General features: G+C 41.4%; 1 long non-coding RNA gene across 1 annotated transcript; it reads left to right on the top strand.

Moving 5' to 3' along the window:
• Positions 1 to 20,089: 20,089 nt before the first annotated feature.
• On the top strand, positions 20,090 to 26,772 carry LOC138066784 (uncharacterized). Its single transcript, XR_011140283.1, has 2 exons — positions 20,090 to 23,048; positions 25,051 to 26,772. It is a non-coding gene; the product is annotated as an uncharacterized lncRNA (long non-coding RNA).
• The last annotated feature ends 992 nt before the right edge of the window (positions 26,773 to 27,764 follow it).

Raw genomic sequence — 27,764 nt, 5'->3', positions numbered from 1 at the left:
TCAAACTCACGCTTCCTCTGACCTCCACTCCCCATATCTTCACCCTCCCACTCACAGCTAATCTCTCCCTGCCTCCCATCGCTTCTCTGTTGTTTCTGCAGACAACACGTTTATGTTGCTGCGAGTCTGCAGCAGCCGACAGACCATTTCTCATAATAAAACACTCCGAGCTGCACAGCCAATCCAGGGCCCCACAATGTGAGCAGTTGTGAGTTTATGGGTTTTGAAAAGAAGGAGCTTTGAACAAAAGGAAAAAAACATCTCTCCTGTAGCAACAGGCCATGCCAGTGCAAGCACAGCAGGCAGGAGGAGAACAGGGACCAGGAGATTTTGTTACAGCCCATTGTGGCATTCTGCATATTAAGTTCTTGGCACAGAGCGCATCACAGAAAGGGAAAAAAGAAAGTTAGTTACGAACACGTAGCAAGGAATTGCAAGGCACCCGCTGGATTTATTTAACGAAAGCTTAACTCCCATTAAACAAAGGGAAGGTTTCTGAGGAGTGATAGAGATCAAAATAGCAATTTAAGCAGCTTTCAGAGAGCACAGTCTAGCTGTTCAGATACATTCTTCTGTTCTGCAGCTCTGCCTGCAGACTTAATTAAGCACAGGTGCAAACGGAGGACCCCAGGAAAAAAGGCGGCTGCATTCTCTGCTGGGGTACGTACTTGTGCAGAGAGCTGTGACATTCCTGTCACAGTGACCTTTCAGTGCAAGTTTCAATGCAGGGCCTCGTCTGGGGGGCAATTTACAGTGGTAGGTATCCATAAATAAAAGGTTAAGTCATATGCAGGAGTAGATTGAACCAGGAGAGGTGACTGATGACGCTGTGCCTTTCTGCCTCCTCCCTCCCACAGACCCTGCTGTGGCCCCAGCAAAGGCACTGGGCAGGGGCAGTCACAGCCAGCGCACCCAAATCCCCTCAGGAGATGCCAGCTTCTTCCAAGCTGTGAAGCGCTGCTGCTCCAGTGCAGGCTCACCCAGCCCCGAAGGGCCGTGGCTGGAGGTGATATCGATCTCCATGGCCATGGCCGTCACCACTGGAGGTGCCGCCAGACCGGTCAGCACCTTACGTCGCTGCAGTGCCACTCCTGGCCATCAGCACTTTTGCTTTATCACAAATTAAAATTGGAAAAGGGGGGGAAAAGCCTTCCCCGGGCAGAAGACTAAATAAAGCAATGAGACTCAGAGCTAATGAGGTGCCAGGGAACTGACAGGGCCCCTCAAACTAAGGGCATCCCACCCTTGTAGACTTAATGCTTTTGGAAAGATTGGAGTGTCAAAGGAAGTCAAGCTGGGGAAAAGCCATGCAGTGAACAGAGTGCCTATCCAGGGGAGGAGAGGAAGAAGCAGAGGATGTCACCATAATTGTTTCACCCTAATTGCAATCGTGTTCTCCTCAGCCTCTCAAGCAGCGCTCCTATACCTATTGAGTCTTCCTTTCCCTTCAGAGGGAAACAGATTTACAGACTCTCCTGACATTATTCATTTCACCGGAAATTTGAGAGGGAGCCACTTGTAAAAGTCTGTGTAAAACAACAGAAGAAAAATGGCAGAGGGACCGGGCTGTTAGATATTGACAGTTACAGATGTCTTTATCTGCCTAAAACAGAAGAGCAGCACAAAATGCTCAAGACACCTGCACTAGCAAACAGGAAAGGGGAAAAAAAAAAAAAACCCACAGTTAAAGGATGAATGGACCCCCTGGGCCTGGAGAAACCTGTGTGTTCCTATACCAGGGCCAAACTGATCAGCTGCAAGTTTGTGCAACCAGCCCCTGTGCCAGAACAGACCTATCATAAGGGGGTCAATAAAGCTGCTGTTCTGAGTCCAAAGTACTACACTGCCATTTCTTAAGAAGTTAAGTAGATAGAAAGAAGGGAATGACAACCTTGCTCTCACCTAGATCTGTTGGAGCCTCAGATGCTTTGCACTGTGATCAATGGAAGAAAAAAAATAGAATTCTCTGCCTGTACTTTTGTGAACAGACACACTGGCACAAGCAGCTACTGTAACCAGGGCATCCCACTGGCATCCTCTGCCCATGAATCTGTGCCTGGAACATGATAACTCCTACTACAGAGTCTTGGAAAATGCATATGGTTATTGAATAAGAGGTTTTATACCAATGAGAGAAGAATCAAACTGCTGCTCCCAGGAAAAAACACTTTTAGTATCAAAACTCTGGTGTCAAAGCATGAAGAGTAGGCTGCCAAAGGGCACAGCCAAATGTGATAAAGCAGTGAGGATTCAAGTAAAAGATTCAAGGCCAGATACCCAGAGAGCCCAAAAGCCCTGGCTCTCAGAGCAAAAGGATTCACACCTCAAAGTGAAGCTACCAAAGCTTTCTGGAACAAAAGAGCCAATGTAGAGGTGGTAGATCATCATCTTATGGGAGCAAGCAGCAAATCAAGACCTTGAAACAGAGGTCAAAATGCAGATGTGAGCCCTTGGGAACAGAGATCCATGAGATGCAGGGGTGCAGAAGAGGGCGTGAGGTTTAACTTCCTTGCCCACTTGGGTCCTGAAGAGACCCAGCAGTGTGAATGGTACTTGCTACCCAGTAACTGAAATAATAACCTAATTTTAAGCTGTGCTGAGTACCTAGCGGGTTGCCGCTGAAAACTGAGTCTGTGTTTCAGTTCTAAAAAAAAATGGCCTAAAACCTTCACTTTAAGTGGCTCTTCTAGAGCATGTTCACCCCAATAAGCACACCGAAAGCTTTTCTTGTGCAAAATATACAAGGAGGTGATGACTTTAATTGTAAAGCACAAATTAGTAAGGGAGCACTGTATTACTAGGGAGCATTCCAGGCAGCAGTCTCCACATTTTTCTTCTAAGGTTGTTCACTATTATCAGGTATCCTAGCAGGATCACACATGCTACTGCCCCCTCAGAGTGCTCCAACTCACCCAGTCATGGCTCCTGTATTTCTACAGTCCCAAAGCACATGAAAGCAGAGAAGAGGAAAATAGCAATGGTCTCATCTCAGTTCTCTGCAGATCCAAAACATTATGGAGAGCTGGGAGGGAGGAGGAGGGATTCACTAGTCCTACACTAATAAAGCTTGTAGGCCTTTTACTTTATTTTCATAATGCAAATTCAGCAGGAACGTACAGCTCACCCATCAGCAGCAAGAGCTGCTTTATCTTATTCCCCAGATTACGAATCGTGGCAGAGACTGCACTTTCCCTGCATGATGAGAGAAGATTGTGCCAACCTACTTGGCCACCTCAGGACCCACACAGAAACAGAGACACTCTGAAACTCCCCTTTCTGGCGTCTCAGCCCACAAAATTCACGCACATGCACCAAGTACAGCCTCACCTTCAGCCTTTCCTCTCCTAGGTAAACCTGGTCCCTGAGCACATCATCTTCTCCCTGTTATCTCTCTCTCAACCTTTACTCCTCTGACACCATACAAAGTCTTTACAACAAGGCTCGGTGCAGCTGGGCGGGTTGTGCTCAGAGCACTGCTGCCTGGCTCCTGAGCGCAGGATGTGACTTATCAGGGACTGGTTTCTTTAAGACTTGTTTCCCTTCTGCTGCCTCTGGCTCATTTTCATGAGCGCTAACAGTGGTTTCCAACGTGTGTTGGCAGGGATGAGTCTCCCAGGAGCAGGTAGCAAAGGAGGGGGAGAACTGGCCCTTCAGTAACAGAGGCTGGATGAAAGTGTGAGCGTAAGAGCAAGAAGAATTGTGTTGGCGTGAAATCATTCCTCTGCTGAACACTAGGCCCAGTGGAGAAGCATATGTCTCCATTCACCCGAGTGCTGGGGCTGCTGCAGGAGGGTTGACACTGTTTTGGTAATGTTTGCACCCAGAGCTGCAGTGAAGCCAGCACTAGCAACACAGATCTGCTCTTTGGGGATCTGTGCCCAGGCCCCTGCCTCCACCGCTCAGCACTGCAGGCGCTTGACTGTGTCACTGCCATTTGTGAAATGTGGCCTTTAGACTGTGGCAGGTGCAGATGCTTGGTGTGTTCATCACTAGCTCCCCCAGGTGCCTTACCAAACAGATCTTGCAAATACTCCCTCAGAAGGGGTGTCTGCAGTTCCTGCCGTGTATGTACGCTCTTTCCTCCTGGTTACTAATCACACTAACGATGCAGGGGTCCCTTCGTGGCTCACCGTCATGGCTCTCCACTGACCCATATCTGTTCTCTTTTTCTAGTCCATGGTCCCCACGGCTGGGGGATCTCTGCCCACAGGGTCTGAAATGTATCAACTCATTCAGGATCCTGGTAGCAGCATGCAGGGAAACCACAAGCTTTAGCACCATCCCTATGGACAAGAACCCAGTACTCCGCTATCTCACAATGCTCCCTGACCAGCTGTCCCTCGCACAGAATTTAATGCATAGAAGTCTTAATTCTAACGAGGGAAACCGGCCTGTGTTAGCTCAGAAGAAAGAAGGGCTAAGAGAGTGCCTTTCTTAGAATTCACCATAATTCCCCAATTTCTGGAGTCCTGTAATTGAATGGAGAGGAATATCAGCATAATTTTTTATCGCTTGTGGTTACGGAGGACAAAAGATTTAAAAGTTTACCCCGAGTGATCTCTGAAGACTCAAAAAACAAACCAATAAAATACAAGGTAGAGAAGAAGAAGATCCAGTTTGTTTGGCTTTTTCATGAGCATTTTTCATCTAGCCTTATAATTCAGGAGATGGGGAGATCTGACTCACAATTTTGGATGGTTTGGGGTTGGCAAAAGCTGCCCTGTGTGTGTTTGTACCTCACTGTCTTTGAAAAGGTCAACAATACTCATTAAGTGGTGTGTCAATGTTCTCACAGATAAAGCACCCGTGCAACTGGACAAGAGATGCACAGTGAAGTTGTGCTGTGTATTATGTTTTATAGGGTAGGATGCTATTTCATCGAGGGGCTGACCTGAATAGGCAGCTTGGCCTCCTTCTGTCCTTGTAATTTCCTGAGATCCTGTGATGTCAGACAAAGTTTGTGGATAAAAGCAAAGAAAATCTTACAATATCCAGAATATTCATGCATCCAGCAGACAGTAGAGCTGTAAATATACAAGATTTATTTCAGTGCAATTCACCTTCACCTCTCTATTCTAGTCTGTAACATCCTTTTGCACAGCTCAGGCGAATTTCTGCATCAAGCTAGAGAGTTCACCAAATGAGCAGATTTTGTTACAATTTAATCTTTGGGATTAAAATCCCTAGTTACTGTTCATCTGTTTCTAAACAGTCATGGAACATATAGACGAGCAAACCTGCAAAAGAAAAATACAAGAAAAACCCCATGCACACACACATACTCTTGGTATTGTAATACCAAGACTTCCTACAAAATGAAAGCTTTATCTTTGCTCTTCTTAAAAATAAATATTTAACTCAAATAATGAGAATATAAAGATGGATTTGTTTCTATTTCATACCAAGTAGGATGCAGCCCACACTACGGAAAGGTAGTGGCTATTCAAAGCTATTCAGGCCTAAAAGAGTTTATCTCAGAAACATGTGTGAAAATAAATACTGTGCTATACAAATCTGGGGTGGTTTGCTATGCCCCAGTCTTATTATCTAAGCAAATGATGTTACCATGTCACAGCAAGATACCCATGCCAGCCGGCTTTGTAGCAGTACTATTTCACCACCTCAAAGCTGATGCAGAGCAACTTGGCCTCAACGGGGCTGCCTGGGGGTGCTGGCAGGTGCCATTTCTTACCTGGGGAGGTGGATTGGACCTGGGTAGGCAGCCAGGGTGGTGGTGGTGGATGCCTGGCAACCTCGATCACAGCTCTGGTGGCCAGAGAGGCGGGAGGGGAAGGGCGAAGCAGCTTAAATGTGATGAGCACCGAGAAGGGCAACTCGTTTCTCCCAGCAGCAGCCACCACTCTGCATGCCCCATGCCCTCTGTTGGCAGTGACTCCCGGGTTGGCTTTTCAGGGCTGTAGTATGGGCAAAGTAAACAATGGGACCATGGCCATCTTTCTGCCACAGACTTACTTTGTCTCTACCTAGAACCAGCCTTGAATGCTAGACTCCCTGTTTGGTTATAGCTTTGTGATTTTATTTTAAGCATAAATCCCAGGTTAAGACCCTACATTGACTGAAGTTCCATGCATGGATCAGAGATATCTAAGAAAACAGTTAGCTTGGTAATAACAACCCTTGTTTTCTAGCTATTGATAGAAGTTGTGCCTTTTAACATAAATTTGGATTTTCTGTTGTGTCATACATCTAAAGACTGTTTAAGTCAGTGACGACTTGGTCGTCATTACACTACTTTTACCAGGTACAGTTTTTGGAAATTCATCATCTCCTTTCTGGATCTACATCACCCATTTTCCCATCTCCTCCCTGGATTCTGTGCCTGTTGACAGAGCAAGAGAGAAGAGGAGTTTACAGTCAGCTCTCGGGACCCTGGTATGGCAGATGAGAGCTTAGGACTCAACTCACAGGACCTGGCTTGGCACCGCTTTCAGTTTTTCTCTGTATGTGGCACCAATTTGTAGGCGCAGGTTCAACAAAATCACAGCAGCGTAAAGCTAGTGTCACCTTGCAATGTATCAGACCACTGATGTCCAGGTGAAAGTTTCTGAGCGTCAAATACATGTTTCTTCTTCTGCTAAGGGCTGCCGATGAAGAAAGGCTTTTCTGCATGAATTTCAAAGGGGTTTTCTCCTCTAATTTCCTCAAGAGAACCCGAAAGCAGAAAGCAAGACCAGGATTGCACTGGTATATTGGCTGATGGGTACAAAATCTTGCGACAAGTCATTTGCTCGGCCCTGATTGGAAAATATCTTTAATTAAAACACCACATCAGAATCCTGAACCAATTTCATCCCAGCTCTGCTAAGTGCTTTGTACAAAACATTAACTCTAAAATCTCATTACACATTAGCAATCCCTGTGACAAACATAAATGATAATTTAGCTCTAATGCATTCTGGAGCAAGCCGTTTTTAAGAGAGGCACATGGTATCAGCTTGCTAGGAGAAGGGGAAGAATTGACTCTATCTGTCTCTTTATTTTTTAAATAAATGACTCTAGCTGGTTCAGCAATGGGCTACACAAATCATTGTAGTGTGTAGATCTGACAGTACACAGCAGCTGTTTAGCTAGAATCTGGCACTTGCACTTAGGCTGGGTTTTGAAATCCCACCAGAAGTGCTAAGTTCCCAGGTCTTTAAGCATTCAGAGGGAAACGGGGATGGGGAAGGTGGGGATGTTTGTTGATTTTACAGGACAGCAGGGAAGGAGATATATCTGAAGATTCCTGGCAATCTGAGCTTGCTCCAAAACATAGAAAGAGCCAGGGACGGGGAATGAGAAAGGGGGCCTGGCTGTGCATGCAGTCATTTCAGCTGGCTTCATAAACAAGAAGTGTGAGTGAAAAAAGGCAAGACTTACTTAAAGCAGTGTTGTGGAAATTTTGTACTGCTAACCACGGCACAACCCACCCAAGAAAACAGAAAATAGTACAGTGGACAATATTTATATTAAGCAGAAGTGGTATCTTAACAATGCTTCTCAGCTACAGGGATGACAGCAGAATTAATGTTATTTGTATTGTTTATTATCAGGAAGATGTTAAATACCCTTTCTGCAATTAACAGCAACACCCTTAACCTCTCCCCAGTCTGAAAATGATCTTTCTAAACTCCACAGGCTGTCGGAATCCCAACTGTACCTGGGTCCATTTTTCTGTATGCAAGTGGGCATGTGGGCATTTAACTTTGTGAAATGGGAAAATTACGGTATTTACTGTGGGACTATGAAGCATATACATGAAGAATATTACACGTGGATTTTAGAAACAGGCCAAACCCAACTCCCCTGTGTTCCCTCACATTTCCTCCAGATATCACCTACCAGATTTGACCATAGTCTTGAAATCCAGAACTGGAATTAGTTTTTATACTGACTGATCTAAAGCCACTTTGAGTTTGCCCCTCCTCTGCCACTTTCTGGCTGCGCCTAGGAATCAGTCAGAATATTTCTGACCAAATGTTGCTTGGGGTTTGTTCTTGGGTGGGAGGAGGAGGACAGATTGCCTTTATTCACTGTTTTGTTAAAGCTGAAACATTTCCCAGTGTCTTTAAGGCATGTGACCACATTTCCAACAGAGAGATGTCCAAGATTGACTCTCTGTTGCACCTAGAGAAAAAAAAAAAGGTACAAATAGAAAAAACTTTGACTTTGCCAATGCATATCTCTCTCCCATAGAAGTTCTTGAAAACATTTATACTTGCTCAAGAAAGAAACAAGCCCCCTTACAACTTGATGCAAGATGGATGCAATTTGCAACCAACTCTCATTCCACTACTTATGACTGCACTGAAAACCCTTGACTCAAGCTGGTGAGTGCAGATTCTCATAGCTGGTCTCCGTGTGCGGCTTGACATCGCAGCAAGACCAATCCAGTGCCTAGATAACCCCAAGGGGAGCCTCTGCTCTCCCCTAGGTCGTGGCTGCCCATCTTCTCTCCGTCTTTTATGTCAGACCTAGCAACAGTGCAGCCACAGGATGAGCTGGTTCAGCAGGACACTACTTCTTGGTTTTCTCACAGTTAGTTTTCTGTCAGGACAGCCAGCCAAATAAGCTTGCCTGGCAGCCAGTGGAGCACTGGCTGTGGTTGTGGGCGGGGGGGGAAGCACACAGCCACCACCAATACCATGCATTTACCTTGGCTGTTCCGCACACGTGGTGGCATGGTGTGCTACAGCTACGCCAAATCACAGGCAGGCTTCCTTGCTCCCCTGGGAATACAGGAGCTGTGTAAGTGAGCCACTGCTTGCAGAAGAAGGAAAGCCAGCCAGCAGCAAGTCTTGACACTGTCATTGCTGAATCTTCCTGCAGTTCAACTGCATGCCTGCACGGGGTCACAGCTGAGAGAGACCCCGGGGAGCTACTGTCCTCCCCTGCCCATCGGTTCCTCCCACAGCCTTGCTCCCCTCAGCCCTAGGCAGGGTGCAGAACGCATCTGGGGACTTTCAGCATACCTGTCCTTGGGGCTTGGAGGGTAGAGAAGGTCTCTCTCTATTTGTAAATCTACTGTGACATTGCCACAGAAAAGATGTTGAAGGCAACCAGCAGAACTAGACGCTTATGGAGTGGACCTGCTCTGCCACATGAAGTTGTGCAGTTTTGACCTGAGCAAACACCTCTTGAAAACAGACTAAGATATAAAACTGATGAGTATAACGTTTCAAAATACAAAGAGATGGGAATAAACTGGAAGAAAGTATAGGAAGAACTCATTAAGTGCATCGTTATTCACACAGTATGAAAATAGGAAACAAATTTCTCAGTAAAAAAAGGCAAAAATCATACTTGTATAAGTTTGCTTAATCAAATACAGTTTTATAAAAGAGAAGAAAAAGAAAAGATTAGCTCTCCACTAGAAACTTACGCTCATTCAATAATATTAAGTAAAGAGGTTACTAGTCTAGTAACATTCTCATATTGATTAAGTGAAAATAAAAAGAAATAAATTAAGCAGTATGAATAAAATTACACATTTCTGTGCAGTCAGCAGGTCAGGAACTCTTTAGGTAGTATGAACTACATCATCAATACTCAGTCTACCAGCTGGAGCAGCAAGCTTAGTGCATCAAACCCCTTCTAGTACAATTAGAGCCTCAGATGCTTTCAGAAGCAGCTATGCTCTAGCTAGATATGCTCCACAGAAGTCAAGCGGTGTTTACCACCAGCTTCAGTGAATGCCAAGGTAGGTTAGTTCTAAGTGCTTTTGAAATCCTTTTCTTCTACACAAGGAGGAAAATGACTACTTTAGACTGAAAAGTGCTTCATTTTTTTTTCTTCCAGCTGAAATGTCATTCTGTGTTTTTCCATAACTCCAGTCCTGGAGATGCTGTCTGCTTATAATGAGGCAACAGAGCTCTGAACTGGGAAAGGGGACTACTTCCTGCCCTCTCCTAGAGTTCTGCATCTGGTGTGAAATTTAGAAGACTTCATATAGGGATCTACTAAATAAGTGTGGTTTTACTTATACCTCCATCCATAACATTTAAGAACTATATCACAGGATCAGACAAGAAATCTCTGCTTGAGATTCAGGAAATAATGAGAAGCTCCATGAGACTTTTGCAAAAAGGCAATAAGCTTTCCTGTAGGTAGGCTAACGGCATTCACATGCCAGCTGGGTTTTGCCCTGGAGGATCTATCTATTATCTTGTTACCTCAAGCCCCATAGTTCCTCAGTTTTTACTGCTTGAAAATAGTAGCTTAGGATTATATCTCTCTCTGACTTAGTCTGCAGTGAAGACCAACACCCTGAAATCAATCAGCTTCTTGAGAAGACCTTTTCTTCAAGGGTTCTCCTTTTCTACCCTGGCCACTCAACAGATCCACTGCTTCTCATGAAAGCTTCTCCCCTACACAGTTTCCTGTTATCTACTGTTACCTCTTCACCTATTAGCCCTTCAAAGTCTCGCAAAAATCAAGGGGTAAGGCGACTGCTGTTTTACCTGCTGTAGTTAATTTTCCTTCCTCTTAGCCTCACTAAGCTCAGATTTCTGTTTTTTTGAAAAAGACACAAGATTTGCTCAAATAATCTTTGCTACTTGATTATGTTGGGTTTTTCTCTTGCCTTGCTGCTTAGAGCTGCAAATGCTTTCTCTGGCTTACATTCAGATATGATCACTGGCAGCCTCTCTGGCGAGCCCACAAATCTTCATTTCTCAAATTAGAATAAAGCTTTTCTGAATAACTTCCTCTCTTCTAGAGGATTTGTCTTCCAAAATACCCTACCATACTGCTAGATTTCATCATGTTTCGCTTTCTCCCTCATTGCCACATTTGTCGAGATATTGAACGGCTCTATCATATACTATTAAAAATCTTATTTAGTAAAAATTTCTGTAACAAGTAACATGATGTGAAGGTATCTCTACTGCCATACCTGCATCTGTGTTACTGTTTCTATCCTTCAGGTTGAGCCTCAGTCCTTTAAACACAGTTAATTCATAAACCACTGTGCATTACCTGTATTAGGGGCAGGGATTAATTTGGGCTGATACTATTCTTCCCTCCTCTGCATGCCCTTTGCCTAATTGCTAAGTCATGCGTACTGGCTCTGCAGAGGTGAGCCCATTTTGGAGGGGACCATCATGATAAACACTGCAGAGTAGAAAGGGAAACTGTGCTTAAATTTGTCTTTGGCAGTGATGATCAGCATTATTGACTCATGCTTCATTAGTAATGTGAAGGACTGGATTATGCTAAGTTCATTTATTTTACCTAGCCTTCTGCCTCCCAGTTCCAAATTCATATCCTGTCCCTGGCCCATATAACTCAACCCATAACATTGTCCTGCTATGGCATATCTAACAAATAGTCATTATGATCACTCTTGACTTCCGTCACAGCTCTGCCCACATCCCTGTATAGCTGTATACCACACCTGCCCAGGACCTATCCTGCCATTGTACAAAGGTAACGACCTAGCCAATGAAGCTTAAAAAAAATGGTTCCACTTGCCCCAGTCCATAGTTTAGGTCATCCTTGCAGAAAGTCACTCTCTATATACCTCGGGGCAATCATAAGGTCAACAATTACATTCCATTCACATCAGGAGGAATCTACTTCTCAAGACCATGCTCTAGCAGAAAGTGCAAGTTTCACTCTCTCAGTGGGATACAAACACACTGCATCACTCCAAAAATAGTGTGATACCTCTTCAGCTTTTAAGAACAACTGAGCTACCTGTCGGAGAGAAGGAAGGAAGCATGCAGGAGCAAGGCAGAAGACAGGTTGGCTCCTGGGGGGACAGACTCGTGCAAAACAGCAGCAGGAGAAGCAGGGGAAAATAAATCAGAATGGGAAGTCTGGAGAACAGAAGTCGAACGGACGTAATGAAGGATGAGAGAGAAGCACTGGATGGCGCCTATGTTTCCAGACACTGTGAATCAGGTATGCCTGGATGTGAATCAATTTGTTAGAAGGGTCAAATACAAATAAGCCTGGGTTTGCGAAAGATGAGTCAATCTTAAACTGAAAATGCTGCCATAATGACAGCCAATTCAGATCTGTATCTAAGATTAGATGCTCTTGTTTCCCCTAGCTATTAGTTCACTCTGGCAGCAGCCCAAAGGAAATCATCACCTTACACTCTCTACCCATGTTGACCTGCAGCTCTTTGTGCTACCAACGTGGCTCACCTGCAGTTTTCCTACAAGAAGCACATCAATAGACCTACTGCCTTCTCCTGGCAAAGTACCCAATGCTGTTTGCTCAGTCTTCATAGACACTTTCTCTTGAGGCACCTGTACCACTTCAGCACTTCCTCTGCACCATGGCCTGTCCTGTTAGGCTGTAGCTTCTCCAATTTGACAGCGCCTGGGGAAAGAAAGAGCAAGACATGGGCCCATTGCAATCTGCCGATGGCCATGCCTCCTCTCCCAGGACTAGCCCACTCAGGCCACCTCCCCCACCACCCAGACAGCAGCTTCCCTCAGCCCCGCTGAGTCTCTTTATGTTGCACTGAATGAGCGAGGCTTGAACGCATCAGCCTTTGCTACTTTGGCAGAAATCATCCACTGAGAACAGGATAACCATTCCCGTTCTGTGTCATTTGCTAACTCTGTAGCCCTCATCATTACTGTGGCAACCTTACGTAGTCTCTTGTTCCTGGTTCTGCTACAAGGAATAAATTCCCCATCCCATCATACCAGCTATATCCACATAGCACCTCTTCTTGGGAGCTCCTGCTCCAGAGCCCCAGCTCTTGGTGGTCATGATGTCCTTTTAGGTAACCTGTTTGCCTGATGTTGATGCTGTAAGGGAGGCTGGGACGAAAGGAAGATGCACTGTACACTCTGTCACTTGTCAGGGTCCTAAAGCACAGAGTGTAGCCATCTAGAAAAGTATCACCTAGGCTGGTTCACAGCAGAGTATCCAGGTTGATCTCCAAGCCCAGCAGGCAAGCAGTATAATAGGTTTTGCTTACACAGCACAGTAAAGGTACAGCCAAACGAATGCAGACTGACTATTTTATACAGGCTGAGAGGATGACAAACATAAGGGGTGTATACCAGCTCCTGGTGGGATCAGAAGCAGTGCTCTTTCCACATAGATTTTACTTAGCATAAAGGCTCTTCTGATTTTCACAGCTATCAAAGGCTTTGAAGTTCACTTGTAGGAAGGCAGAAGTTCATCTGAAATGAGAAAAAGATTACATCTTCCCTCCCACCAGGTTTCCAGCTTCCCAAGTATTTTCCTTTGAAGACTTCACTGCTCCCAGAAACATCTTTATGACGTTTCTTAAATCACATTCCATACAGGATCTGTGCTGCACAGAATAAGCAAACAGTAGATATTCAAAAAAACAAAGTACAGAGGTAAGAAGTGAGGCTGTTAGTGAACTTTAGTTTCTAAACAAAACCAAAATATCCCACTAAGTAGTAGAGTAGTTAGGAAGCAAGCCTGCCAGTTATCTGATCTTGGAGAGAAAGTTTCTAAAGGCTGAGTTTGACAGAGTAGTGTCTTACAGCCTTGAGGCTGACTGGAGAAAGAATGCAGATTTGTGCCAAGGGAAAAGTTCTACTTTTCAAACTTTTTCCTCAAATCGGTGTATGGGCAACTCCCATGCTGGGGAAAGGAAGTACCAGTAAACCTCTCTCAGGGAGGAGGAAGGGACAGGGGTATCGTAGTGAGACATTTTGCTTTCCAGCCCCTGGAAGAGGAACTCCACTAATTGGTCTGCTCTGGTATCTGGCCACCAGGGAGTAGATAACCGTGGGGCAGACTGCAGAAACTATGAGATGAAACTGCTCTTTTCCCTCTGATAAGGGGAAGCTGGTGTTGAACTTATTACTCAGATTATGGTGGATCTGAGTTGGCTTCCCCTTGAGCTGCTACAGAGACAGATCAGTCGGATTAAATTTCAGTTTCTCATGTAAAACAGCTTAACTGGGGTAGATAAAACTTGATATATTTGTGAAGCCTCATGTGTTTCCCTGAGACTTGATCACAATAATGACTTATGAATGCCTTGCTGATCGTTCAATGAATTTTTTTCTCTCTCTCAAGCTGTTAATAATAAATTTTAAGTACAGGGAATGTACAGATCGCTTGAAATAGTTCCACTAATGTGTGTTCAACCTCAGAACTCATACTATATTGCCTCCTGCTACCTCTGCGCAACCGCTTTTTGATGAGGATCTCTGGGCAGAGGAGTTCCCTCTGTTCTTGCAAGAACAGGAAACCCCAGGGCTCTGAAGGACAATGAGGGAGGTGCACTGGGAGAGATCAGCCTCACAGATACATGTGGTGGGCTCCAGAGGTTTCAGTGGAAATCAGCTAGCTTTGTGGGCTCACAGCTCTTCCAGATTGGCTTCTGTTCTTCAAAGCAGATGCAAAAGGGAGACAGAACTGCCTAAAACAGACGGTCTTGTTTCAAGACTGAGGTACGGAAAAAATATTTGAGAGATCTTGCCCTCTACCTTGCCTGCTGGGAACTTTGCATGAGGTTCTGTACGAGTCACATTCATCTCATGTAGATTTTGTTATCTGAAAGGTTCGTTTCCAGCTAAGCTAACCAGAGAGAGCTTGGGTGGGTAACAGAGACAGGCACCTCTAGAGGACAATTCCTTCTGTTCATATTAGGCATTTCTCCTAATCTAGGATGAACTGCCCTTAGAGCTGCCCATGTCTCTCAGCTGAAAAGAGAGGGAGCGTAGGTGAGAAGCCCAGACCAGAACTAGAATTCGGTAGCCTGCTGCTGGGTGCCAACGATACCCACCCACATAGGAGTGCTATGTGTATGGATCTCTATTCAGGGTTACAAAGCTCTAGAAAAGTGTCAGAAATCATTTTCAATAAAATCCATAGACTATGAAGAGTTCCGCCTTAGCAGGGTTCACTGTGTATGCTTCATGTATCACTTCACTTGCAAGTTTAGAACAGCAGCCCATATTGTACCCAGAGATATGTAAACTAACCAAACTCAGCTACCCCCATTATTCTCAGCATGCTCTATGCTTTTACGTAAACTAACCAAACTCAGCTACCCCCATTATTCTCAGCATGCTCTATGCTTTACAGAGGAAGAAAAACAAGAAAGAACTGAAAGAGAAAGAGAAGGAGTAAGGAGAGTAAATGAAGGATGGCATGAAAGACGCTATGTACTAGAATGCCAGCTGCATTTACAACCTTCCATTATTAGCCTTCACTTTCACCCTTTTAACTTCCAAACCAAGTGCTTTCACTTTAAACAGAGTGCCATGCACGCAAGGGAAGCTGCTGAAAACACGCACTGCATGTTTTCTGCATGCTGCCAACCCAGTCCCCAGCTTGCATTCAAACCAGAGCCAGACAGTTTCCATAACTCCTGAAGGGCCACAGGTAGAGCTTAAACACATCGGAGGACATAGTGCTCAGAGGGGTGGAAGGCGGCAGAACGGCCTATAGACTGGAAGGAGGAGAATCGACTGTTCATGCAACATGGGCATAGCCGAGAGCAGAGAGGACAGCGGAGGCTGGCGTGTTTCGTACCGTCCTCCAGAAACATGGGGCTGTTGACTTACCACTGTCCCAGGGTCTTCTCTGCCTAAGACTTTGTACTGAGACACATAAAGGTTAACCTGGAGTCTCAAGAAAGCATGAGATGGGTAGTTTGGATTTTTTGGTCTTGCTCATTAGAAATGAATCCCAGCTCAGAGCTACAAAGCCAGGTAGATGGGGATTACTCACTGCTCCTTTCAGCTGATCAGAGCTTGTCTCTTTTCAAAAACAGAGCTAGTAATTGTCACCTTTGCGAGCTAAGGGAGGGCTGCATCTGCAGCCGCACTCATTAACGTTGTTTACACACATATAAGTCATCCTATGCAGCGAGACACCCCGACATCACGCTGGTGCGAGATAACACGAAGAGGGAAGTATCGCCTTTTTCTAGAAGGATTCCTCCAGTCTTTTGCCTTGTGGCTCATATAGCACTGATTGGGCCAGCTTTCCATTGCACAGTTAAGGGTCTCTTTTCTCTGCAAAGGGCGCAGGGGGTCCTCAGAGGTCAGAGGCTGTTAGTTTTTAATCATTGATTAGCTTTCCTTCATAGCTATCATTTGTGTGAGTCAAGCTGTGAGTCAGCCTTTTTCACAGGCCAGAAAGTCAGTGAGGTCATTTAAAAAGAAAAAAACTCCAAGAAAAGTGTGAAAGAAAGAAAATGGTAAAGAACAGGTTTGGGCAGGTAGAAAGGAAATAGAGGCAAGTACTGGAAAAAATGACACCAGAAGTCCAAAAAGTGCTTGCTGGCAGACACATATGTCCTTAAAGACGTGTAGGCACCTAACTCTAGACTGAGATCAAGGGTAGGTCGATTTCATCACACCTTTAAAATTCAGGGTGAGCATTCCTCCTAGCTTGACACCTGATTCTTAGAAATGGCATATATTGAGCAAATAACGAAAAGTAGAGGCTGAGATAGGTGCTTCTGTATCATCCTAGATATCACAGAGTGGGCGTCTGAAACTTTCTAGTTTTTTTTTCTCTGCTTAATAATGAATGTTTTAACCTTTGCTAGTCTCTCCCACCTCCCTATTTATATGAAACTGTAATTTAAAAAAGTGTTGATTTTGGTGCTGCACTGCTGATTTCCATACTTTGGCAAAATTGCTCTAGAAATCAGAAATCATTTTTGTAGGTCAATATTTAATAACCTTGTATTAAACTGTCCAGTCACTCTTGTCCTTGTTACACTATACTTTTGGCAGTCACTAAACACTCACTTTTTAAAATACCTGCTCATGACTATACTTTCATCATGCTGACTTACTAAAATAGCTCCCATATGGCAAATACTCTTCCATAGTTACTTCTCTTTCTCTAGCCATATTACCTGGACAGCTGATTCTCCTTTGGTTGTCAGATCTGCATGCATCATATCACTGCCCTCTCCTATGTTTGGCAGGGAGCTGGGAAGCACTTAACATACTTCCCCACAACGGTAACACCATTGTATTTAGTGTTTGGAATGTTAGAGAATGGACAGACAAAGGAAGGGAGGTTTATGCCAAAAATATATGCCTCACTTCTTAAAGAACTTCATGTTTCAGGCATTAATTCAGCCTCTAATTATGAGGAAGAAGGGCAAGTTAGCCCTAGAACCAATATGCACTGCAGCTGCTTACTGGAGGCTTTTTGGACCTTCCTGCAACAAACTGCAGTCAAACTTCCAGTGGATGGAACTGTAGCTTATTTATAAGGATACCCTATGAAAAATTAGTAGAGGAGGGAGAGGAGGAGAGAAAACATCTGATTAGAAATCGTATCTATGGAGGAGAAGATGATGACTTAAGAGATGCAAAAATGCTGATTTTAAAGTCATCAAAGAAACAGTAAGAAGTAGCAGAGTAGATCTGCATTCAGGCCACCAAAAGAAAAATCTTGGGAAGCAGGCAAGGGGGATTGATTTCAGTGCAAGGAGGAAGTCTCTCTCTTAAGTTATCCATTTTCTTTTCAAAAAGATTCTTGCAGCAGGCAGGGATCAAGTAATTACTTTGCCCCTATTCACAAGATATCTCAGAATAGTAACAGACCACACACCTAGGAGATGATTAAAGGAAGTCAGGGGTCAGGAACACAGCGGAGCTTGTGATATAGAAGAACAGATTTGCACGGCCATTAATATTTCATGACTTACCAGCCATGTGGTTCAGACCAAGTATGCGCACAATGAAGTAGAATTGTCTGCCATCAGGTTGCATATTGAAATACATACCTAAGTCATAAAGCTATTATTTATATGTCTTTACCCATGAATGGAATGTAAAAATCCCTGGATTCTTATACCTATCAGAAGGGAATCTGGAAGGCCCACACAAGGGCTTAGCAGGATTTAAGTGGCCTCTGTCTTGTGCTGAACCTCTGTACAGGGCTTACGCTTTCAGCCTAAAAGCAAAGCATAAGCGGCATTTTTCTTACTGTAGGCATATTAGATCTGATCCAAGGGAAAAGAATTACTGCACTATTGGTATGTCTATTCAGCCATTATCCCAACCCAAGAAATGAAAGTGCTATTTATATGCAGGTGTATAGGTAACCGTATGGACAGAATACCTTGCATTCTCTGCCCATTTTAGGCACATCAAAGCTGGTACTTATATTCGAAATAAGTGTAAATGATGAGTTTTCCCTCAGTGAAAAGAGCAAGATACCTCAGGAATCAAATGAAATGTTTTCGTCCCAGGATTTTGGCAATTACACTAAGATTTTTATTCCAAGCAAACAGAGTTTACTGTTACAGCATAAGCAAGTCCTTTTCCCACAAAAATCACAAAGCTAGGAATTTCCTTTGCCTGCACAGGGTTCCATATGGCTGGAATAAGCAAATGGAGCATGTGGTACAGCTGACTCACTGGCAATCAGACTCTGCTGCTGCTGCCAGTCACTGATGTAACTTTCCTCCTGCCTTCGCAAGTGCGCTCTCCTTTCCAAACCTGCTAGCAAGTGTTGAGACTCCTGACTCAAGAGAAACCTTGAGAACCAAAATGACATTGCTAAATGGCCAAAAGGAGTCCCTTACAAGAGCAAAGCGTGTTAGTATCGCTTGTCAGAAGCTGCCACTACTGTTACTCTCTTAGTAGCAAGTGCATGAGTACAAAGGTGAGAAAAATGAGGAGAAGGAGCTGTAGAAAGGCAGAGAAAATAGTACAGCACTGTAAGTGCCCCTCACATTTTACTGGCAAGGAAAATAAGAAGTCCTTCCGCAGAGAAGTTACAGCTTAAATGAGTTTAATAGCACCAGGCCTGATTGCCCAGTCTGTGTGCATTGCAGATTACTCACATGAGCAGTCCGATTGACTCCATCTGAAGGATTCTTAGAAGTGCACAGTCTGGCCCGTGGTCAGTAGTGACAGCAAACTGTAAGGCGAAAAGGGAGGACAAGGGAGAAATTGCTCTAAGGCAACATTATTTCATCCTTCCCTCCCTCCCTCTTAAAGAGAGTTAGATGTTCGACTTTATTTCATTCACTGATTTCACTTTTGCTTTAGATCGGCCCCTCGCCAGTGTGGAAATCCTTTATTTCAAGGTTCCCTGGCACAGGGAAGTCACAAAATGAGTCTAGAGCAGGTGAAAGTCCTAATCCTATACATTATTGTGACTGTGATGTACATGATAACTAACAAAAAGCAGATGTTTAGTTTAATAAGTTAAAATCTTAAATAGAAAAAAGAGACTTGGCTGAGGAACTAAACCCCCACTTCTCCACCTACCACTATGTTGGGGCTGGCCAAAAGGAAGAGCGCTTGGTTGCTAGCTGGCTTGTTGTGGAATGTGACCAAGGATAAATCAGCTAATAGGGGGCTTTGCTGGGTAGACCTGGGACTAGTAGTATTACTGCTTAGATGATTTTGCTTTTGCTTTATACCTACTTGCTAATGCTAACTCTTCTTCAAAGACTCCAAAGTTCTGTCTCTCACAAACAGTGTATTTTTCCTTCGGAAGCAAATAGAAAGCTCACTGCAAAACTGGCATCCCAGATGTAACCATTCACAGCTCTAAGCCTGAGGCTACAAGTATGGTTGTTCTTGCATCAAAGTTAATTATTTTAAGGCATTTCAGTTTCAAGAATCATATAGTAGTCTGAGAGTTGATCAGGACCTCTCCTAACTGTATAGGAGATCAGGTGTTTTTTTGCCAACTTTCGTCTCCAAACACAGCCAAGGAAGCCCAGTACTAACAAATAAAATACAATATCCAGCACCTAAATGTGAATTTTAAAAAGTCATCTTTTTAATTTACAGTCTCAAAGGGAGATGGTGTACATAATGAATGTCCTCTCCTACACAATACTTGCACATCTTTGTTAAACAGTAACATAGGATGCTGCCTCACTCCATCTTTTTCTTGCCCCCTACATTTATTATAAATTATAATAAATCTATAGATTTACAAAGTCCATCAAACCATTACGGTATTATAACTGTACTGGGCTAGCTACAGTTAGCCAAAAGCTCAAAGCTGTACAACCTCAGCACAAAAAAAATCAGTGGGAAAATCTATGTGCTGTACTCTTCAACAGACTCTGTGAAGAACAGAGTTTTTGGAGCAGCCATACATTTTCCTGAAAAGCAGTAGAAAATTTAAGTAATCTTGGTATTTTTCTTTTTGATGAGATTAACAGTTCTGCAGGTAAAAAGCAGTGCATTATCTACTCTAGTGCTATCATGGCTGTCACTTCGGTGGTACTACAAAATTCTGGCTCCACCAACAAGGTTTGCACTACAACCCAATTTTCCCTATCTTGCTGGTTCTCACAAGTGCAGCTGCTGCTCACTGCTTTTACGTTCCACTGGTTAAGAGATACAAAGAAATGCTGCTCCCTGCAGCTGCATTTCCTCTGTCCCTTCACCTCTCCTCAAACGTGCTGACTGTGAAAAACTGAAACGCAGCTCAGTCCATCTATAATGAGCCTGCAGTATGGAGGTTATAAACATAAATGAAGCTAAAGCAAGAGACAGCCATCTCTGGCTCTGCTGATGCCCACCGAGGTAATTTGATCTGAGATAAGGACTGAGCTGGCCTAGAAAAATTGTACCATGGATTTGACTATGCAAGAATTCAAAGGTATTTTGTTTTACTTATATGCTTTTTAAAAATACATTCAAGATCATAAGATACTTTGACACTGCAATGATACTAGAGAGCACTCATCACTGTACCATCTGAGCACTTCAGTCCTGAATGTAGTTATCCACACCTGCCACTCTGCTAGGGCATTCCTGTTAACCTTATTTCACAGGTGGGTAACTGAAGCACAAAGATTCAGAGCAAGGTCCACAAAGGTCCTTCAGTGAAACAGTAGTGAGCTTCTTCATGGATAACTGTGGAGGGAAACTGAAAAGGCTAAGTTAGGCCCATTCACACAATACACATGACATGGGGAGAGAGCTGAGCAGCTAAACTAGCTAATACAGGTGCATTTCAGAGACAGGGATTTATTAACCAGCACTTCCTCTTCCGCACTGGAGCAGGTAAATTGTCTTTTTGTGGATCAGGGATTTTCTTTTTTGTTGCTGTTGTTGCTACATACCGGCAAAAAAAGATAAGGTGATTGTGTCTTCTTTTATGGAATAACATTAAAGAACTTTGCTTTTGAAAACCTAGGTAATTACACTTTCCTTATTGATACTTGAATAATGTCTAATTTCAACTATGTATTTTTGTGGATTTGGCTGTAAGGGACTTGCGTAAAATTGCACAAACCATCAGTAAGGAAAGAAGCATTTCAAATTCAGGTGTTCCAAGTGTTAGATACAGGCCCTAATCATTGAGACATTCCTCTTCCTTCTGTTTGGACAGAGTCACATACGCTTAAAACAGGCTTTCTAAATAGTCTCACGTGTACATATTCTAATTTAGACCTGAAGTCCTGCTGTAGCCGTTCTACACTAAGAATGAATTGTACTGCCTGGCCATCCAAATGAAGGTAAACTTTGCCCAGCAAATGTAAGATGCTACAGAAGGGGGCAGGGCAGAACTTTAAAAGAAGAAAACATGATATTCGGAGTAGACTAAAGAGGGGAAAGATGTACAATAGAGAAATTATCAACAAATTTGACTAAGATAACCAGGAGATATTGCAAACCAACTCTTTAGGGATCGATATATTTGAATTTTCTTCACTTAAAATCCCAACACACAGTCTCTGATAAACTTGTCAATGTAGTATGGGCTTCTTGACAATACTGCTCTTGTTTAGATTTGTCTCCTCCTCTTGCCATATATAAAGTTCAAATCAAATTTATTCATCTGTTTAGGACAGGATTCAAAGTTCTGACATTATTATTTTTTTATCTTCCTTTAATTCATGTAAGTACACATTTCTCATTTTCTCAGAAATAAAGCACAGTGCCACAGAAGATCTGCCTCATTCATTGACTTTCAGGGAAAGAATCAAAGTTGTCTCATCATTGAGAATAAGGTTACCTGGGAAAAGTCATATAAGAGCATGCAAGTAACAGCCCTGTGACCTCCTTTACTCTGTAGTACTAGATCCACTCTCTAAGAAACAATCCAGAGAGTTACTAGAGTAGTAGGCATGCACAGGTTTTCAGATTAAACCTATGTTAGAAATAAGACATGGATTTTGCCACATTGGTTAACATCTCAGAATTGCTAAGGGATGTTTTAATTCTTGGAGATTAACAGGTTGGTCTAACCATTAAACTATGTTACCTGCATCCGGATTTTACCATATATTAGCTAACATCTGAGGCCAAGATGACAAAACATTCACTTTGTCTTCCTTTGAAAAAACATACATATAATAGTGATTTGCAATATGTTGTTACAGAATCACAGAATCGTTTAGGTTGGAAGGGACCTCTGGAGATCATCTAGTCCAACCCTCCTGCTTAAGCAGGGTCATAAGTTGTTCTCTAAGTATCTATGAACAAAGGGGCATTCTTCTTCCCAAGATTTCCTGACCCATTATTAGAAGTTATTGAACAACAGAAATTCTGGAAACAATAGACAAAAGGTGACTGCTAACAAGATTTACGTTACACTCTTACTACTTTGTATATTCCTAATGCACCTAATACAATGAGACTCCAAAATTAAGTGATCCTAATATCTTTATTGTACTGTAATAAATTTCCCATAATACACTTGTTCATTCAACCTGCCTTTTTATTGCAATAACTTCAATTAAAAAAATACCTCTTTAAAACACTACCCTTCAAGGCAGAGATTGAAATATCTTTCATGATACAAACATTCTTGTATACAAAAGACAGGGTTTCATTTTCATAATTTAAGAGACTATAAAAACAAACCAGAAGCCATAAGACAGAGTCAATTGCTTGTTAAACGACTGACCTATGGTAAGAGGAAGTGGGATCTTCTTAGCTTCAGGAAGAGGAAGTACCACCTATTTCAGAAAGGCCACCCTCAGTGAACTGAAAAATCAACAGAATTTGTTCTAAAAAGATCCAGTAGCAAAAGCCATTGCTCTGCTCAGTTTCTTGTCTGCATAGGAGATTTACATATATATAAAATTTAGAGAAAGCATCTTCACTTATTGATGAGCTGCTGAGGTGACACCGTGTTGAGAGGTATGTCATAATTTTTTTTCCCTCGAGCTTCACCTCTGAGCTATCCAGCTTGCTGCTCACAGTAGTCAACATTGTTTGTCATTAAACACTGAAAATGCAATGACACAAATTCAAGACGACAAATATAAACTGTATTGTTTTATAACAATATTTATTTCTAATCTATATTGCTTTTATAACAATATTTATTTCTAATCTATATTGCTTTAAAGACTTAGTTTATAAGAAAGATGTATCATTTGGGGAGTGACTGGCTTATCGTGGTTGATTATTTTTAGGAGAAATCGGTTCAACAGGAATTGGCTGTCAATAGTCTATCTTTGACTGTCTGAGATCTTGATAGGCTAAGTGTGGTGTATTTCTTCAGGGGAAGTACAGTAACTGTATTAAAAGTATGGGCCATCAGCTATAAACATACCAAAACCACTCATGCAGAAAGCATTGGTATAAACAACAGTAAAGTCTGTAGATAGAAAATTTCCAGTCATTAATTTCCACATCTACCTCTAATTTGTAGAATAATAAATTCAATACCTAGCACAAATATAACTACATATAGATATTACTAAGTAAATTCTCTTTCTGTAAGAGAAGAGGAAAATGGTCATAATTCTATTTGCTAAGGATCTGAATGGAGTAAGGAGTGGGTATGCACAGTGCACGTATGCTAGACAGCCTGAAAAAGTGCAGCTAGTTTGCTAGTGCAGCTGAAAAAGTACACCAGGTTTGACTGCAGTGTGCAGGCATACTTGAGTTTGCATCCAGAGTAACAGAGATGTCGAGGGCTGTTTTACTTCCTCGAGTAGCACACCCTCAGTAATGGCTCTATGTTTTTACTGCTATGAACTACCAAGATTAAAGCTAGCTCAGATATGGCTAGCTGGCACACTCTGCAGAGATTGATCATGAAAGAAAACTTCAAATCCTAATTTTTCTTTCCTTCCCAGAACAATGCAGAAAAAGAAGGGTACCCAAACACTGCTATTTAGCCTCCCCTCTCATATTTTCCCAGGTTTCTACAGATACCTCATTCAACCTTATGTACTGTGTTCTTACTTGTGAAGCTCACAAATTTTCATTTAAAGAATGAGGGGTTTTTTTAAGCAAAAAAGAACGTTTCTAAATAAATTTCCTCAAACTACAAGCAGATGTTATCACATAAATATTACATCAATTGAAATGTTAAAACACAGTAATCTATTTCCTCTCTGATGTGTGTTTCTCACTAAATTCATACTAGCTAGGGTGGCAAATTACTACCTTCGTTTTCTATAGTAAACAGAAAAAAACACAGTATGTTAGCTCTACTGTATTTTTTCCCCTCATTTGCTCTAACAATAGTAACAGTGATGCTTACAGAACTATAACAACATCGTAATCACTTGGTCATCTCCAAGAACTTTATAAAATAAATTTGTGCATCTACATATCTATATACAAAATTTGCATTGCATGTTTATGGCATGTAATGCATACTTGATTCATTTCCAATTATAGACAACACAGCATAGGCAATAAGCAACTGTTAAGGAAAAAAAAAAAAATCCTAGCAATTAGCTGACTATAAAAATTTAAATCTCTTAAACAAGTAAAAACTTTCATAACAGTGCTAAAAGCATTAATAAAAGTTGAAGGGTGAAAAACATACAGTCTTTATTCTGTTGTTTCTATACAGAATAAAATTTAACTTTTCAGAAAATAACACTATAGCTGCAGCATTGAGAGGTGTCAATTGGCTTTTGAGGATAAAGTACATGCACTTTTTCCAGTTATTTTATTGCACATAATGTACAGTCAATTGGTGTTCTATTTACATGTGTTTTGGCAATGTCCATGTTTTTTTCCTCAGAATACATTATTTTGCACAAACAAAACCTTAAATGTTTCAAACAAACTGCCATAATACAAGTCAAAGGATATATATGTGTGTGCGTGTGTGTGTGTGTGTATATATATATGTATATATATATATATTTTTTTTTCTTCTATTAATTCTTCTAAGAGTTTCAGATCTCAGTTCAACTTTGCTTTGGGAGTCAAGATTCCCCCCAAGTTAGTCTGCTGTCAAAGATGGACATCAGAACTGCTGGCATCAGGACGTTATTACTGCAAGTAACCATCTGCTGTGCTTAACACCCACCTCCTATTCAGAATCATACCACCTGCAATTAGTGAGCAGGCACATAGAAAGAGGAGCACTGTACTTTTCTTAACCAGTTTGATTCAACATTGATTACCATGTGCTAATGTTATAATACATATGTTGTATGAGCAGTATTTGATTAACAGTTTTAGAAAAATATATAACATATATTAAAAACAAAATAGAAATTCCAATAATGACAATTATGTACTTGCACCCTACAGCTGTGTTGCTTGGACTTCATTTTGTACAACGTACTACTTATGATGTTATTTTGTTATCCAGATACAAAGGAAAGTTTCATATATTTTTAAGTATCTTTCCCTCAAGTTAAAATAATTACTTAGTGGATAGCAACACATTTCAATGTTTCCCTGCATGTTCAAATATAGAAAACCTTTTAGTGGTCCCCATTAATTACTGAGTACAATCCGGGAATAAATTATTAGTTATATGCAGATTTTTTACATACTTTTAAAATATCTGTTCAAATAGAATGCCAATATAGTAAGTACACACTGAACACAAGTTCACTAAAAATATTTCAAAACCCTCCCTGAACACTCTTTGTGAGATATACCCCAGAGTGATACACAGAAAAACTGCTCTCTGAGAAACCATATTCATTGTATTCATTTGGTACAATCGTTTACTTTTAAGAACTGAATAGCGTTGCTCAGATTTTATTTGAAAAGCTCTGTGGTGTTTCTGTTTATATTCTGACCTACTAGAAAAAAAAAAAAAAAAAAGGTTTACCTAAGATAGGAACAGCAACTCTTTAGTTGACTTGAATGTTTGATCTTTCAAACATTAAGATAATTAAATCCCGTAAAAGTAATAAAGAACAACCTATCTTTAATGATGCAGCAATGTTTAAGCCACCCTCAAATTGAGTTGTAAAAATAGGCTGTTTCTTTACTATAAGCAAAGTAGGAAATAGTCAAATATTCAGATAGCTGCTTAGGTAAACTGAGAAATACATTTAATAGTCAACAGTAATCAGTATAAAATTTTGATGTTAGGGTTTTCAGTTTTTTTGCTTTCCTTTAGCTTTAAAGTATTTCAAAGTTTAGGGCAACTTTCACTACTTTAAATGAAGAATGAGATGAAAATGCACTGTGGACAAAGTATGACAGTAGTTCATGCTTAATAAAAATGTAACAAATAAAAATATTATAAAAATATTACAAAAAGGAGTAGTTCTGGGAATAGAAGTGTTTTTTTCAATATAAAAACACTAACAATTTCTGTCCCATCCAGAAAGTCTCACTTAGAGTACCTCACAGAGCTTAAACACATGCCTCTTCAAAAAATATTCTACGCATTAAATTATTAGCTCTAAAATAATGATTGTGCCTTAATCTAATCAAAAGGTCCTGATGTTATCCATTTTAACTCATGTAATATTTTTTATCACCTACCCACCATTGACTTTTAGAATAGTAACACTTTCGTTATATAAGTGTTAAATTAAAAAATATTTCTGTAAATCGAAGCCATTCTAAATGGATATTTCAACTGTACCTATACATTTTTGTAAAACAAACTAATATGCAAATATTATTAAAAAACTAACAAATATTTTCATCACTGATAGCCTATTTTTCTTCCATAAAATAAAGATGTGTTTTACTGTAATTACTATCAATATTGTGAGAACTTTTTTAAAATTAAAATTTTATATTACAAGTTATTTCAAGGTACGTACTTTGAAACATTATAAATTAAAGAAGGGCTTTGAACAGATGCAAAGACTCCTTATCTGAATTTTTAATACCTAGGAGAAAAAATTAGGGTTTCACAAAAAGTTAATCATTGATATCTGAAAAAGTGATATACATCATGGATCTCCCTGGACGTTAGCTGTACCTATCGTCCACTTAAGATCATAAATCTAGGGGGACAAACCAGCCTACGTACAGAAGCCTCAGAAAAGAGAAGCTTTAAGAAACAGAAGTGTTTCTGTAAAAATAATTTGTGTAGATGTACACTCAAAACATACCTAATGTATTCCAGCATTTTCACCATTTTGATTCCCTGCATTCATGTTGATCCACAAGGATAATTCAAGGATGATTTAGTGGTTCACAAGGATAAAGATCTCACAAAGGCAGCCCTGGAATTTGAAATGGCTACTGCTTGGTAATTTAGTGAAAGGTGTATTTTTTTTAATTTCCACAGTCATTAGGAAATGATCCAGTTTGACCTTTGGCTTGCAAAAACTGTACTCCCCTGAACTAGGCAATACTGGTAGTACAGTATAGCAGAAGTACAAAAAAATGACATAGGAATAGCATTGCATGAAGGAAATAGGGCATTTAGCAGGGCAAAAAACCCCCAGATTTTGTATTTCAAATATACTGTAATTATATCTAGAAGTATTTTGTGCTTAAAAATGTCACATGATGCAACAGTGAATCAGGTGCCAAAATCAACAAATCATAAATTACTATGAGATTAACTGCAACCTCTAAATGGTTCAACAAAGAATCAAACTGGTTTTTTCTGTACACCATCACATGATTTACCAATACACTGGCATCTTTGCTCTTTTGCTGTGAGCCGACAGTAAT

The sequence above is a fragment of the Struthio camelus genome, chromosome 3 (assembly GCF_040807025.1).
Source record: "Struthio camelus isolate bStrCam1 chromosome 3, bStrCam1.hap1, whole genome shotgun sequence".
NCBI classification, from domain to species: Eukaryota; Metazoa; Chordata; class Aves; order Struthioniformes; family Struthionidae; genus Struthio; species Struthio camelus.
Note: the sequence above shows the minus strand (reverse complement) of the source record. Positions and strands in the feature narration are given on the sequence as shown.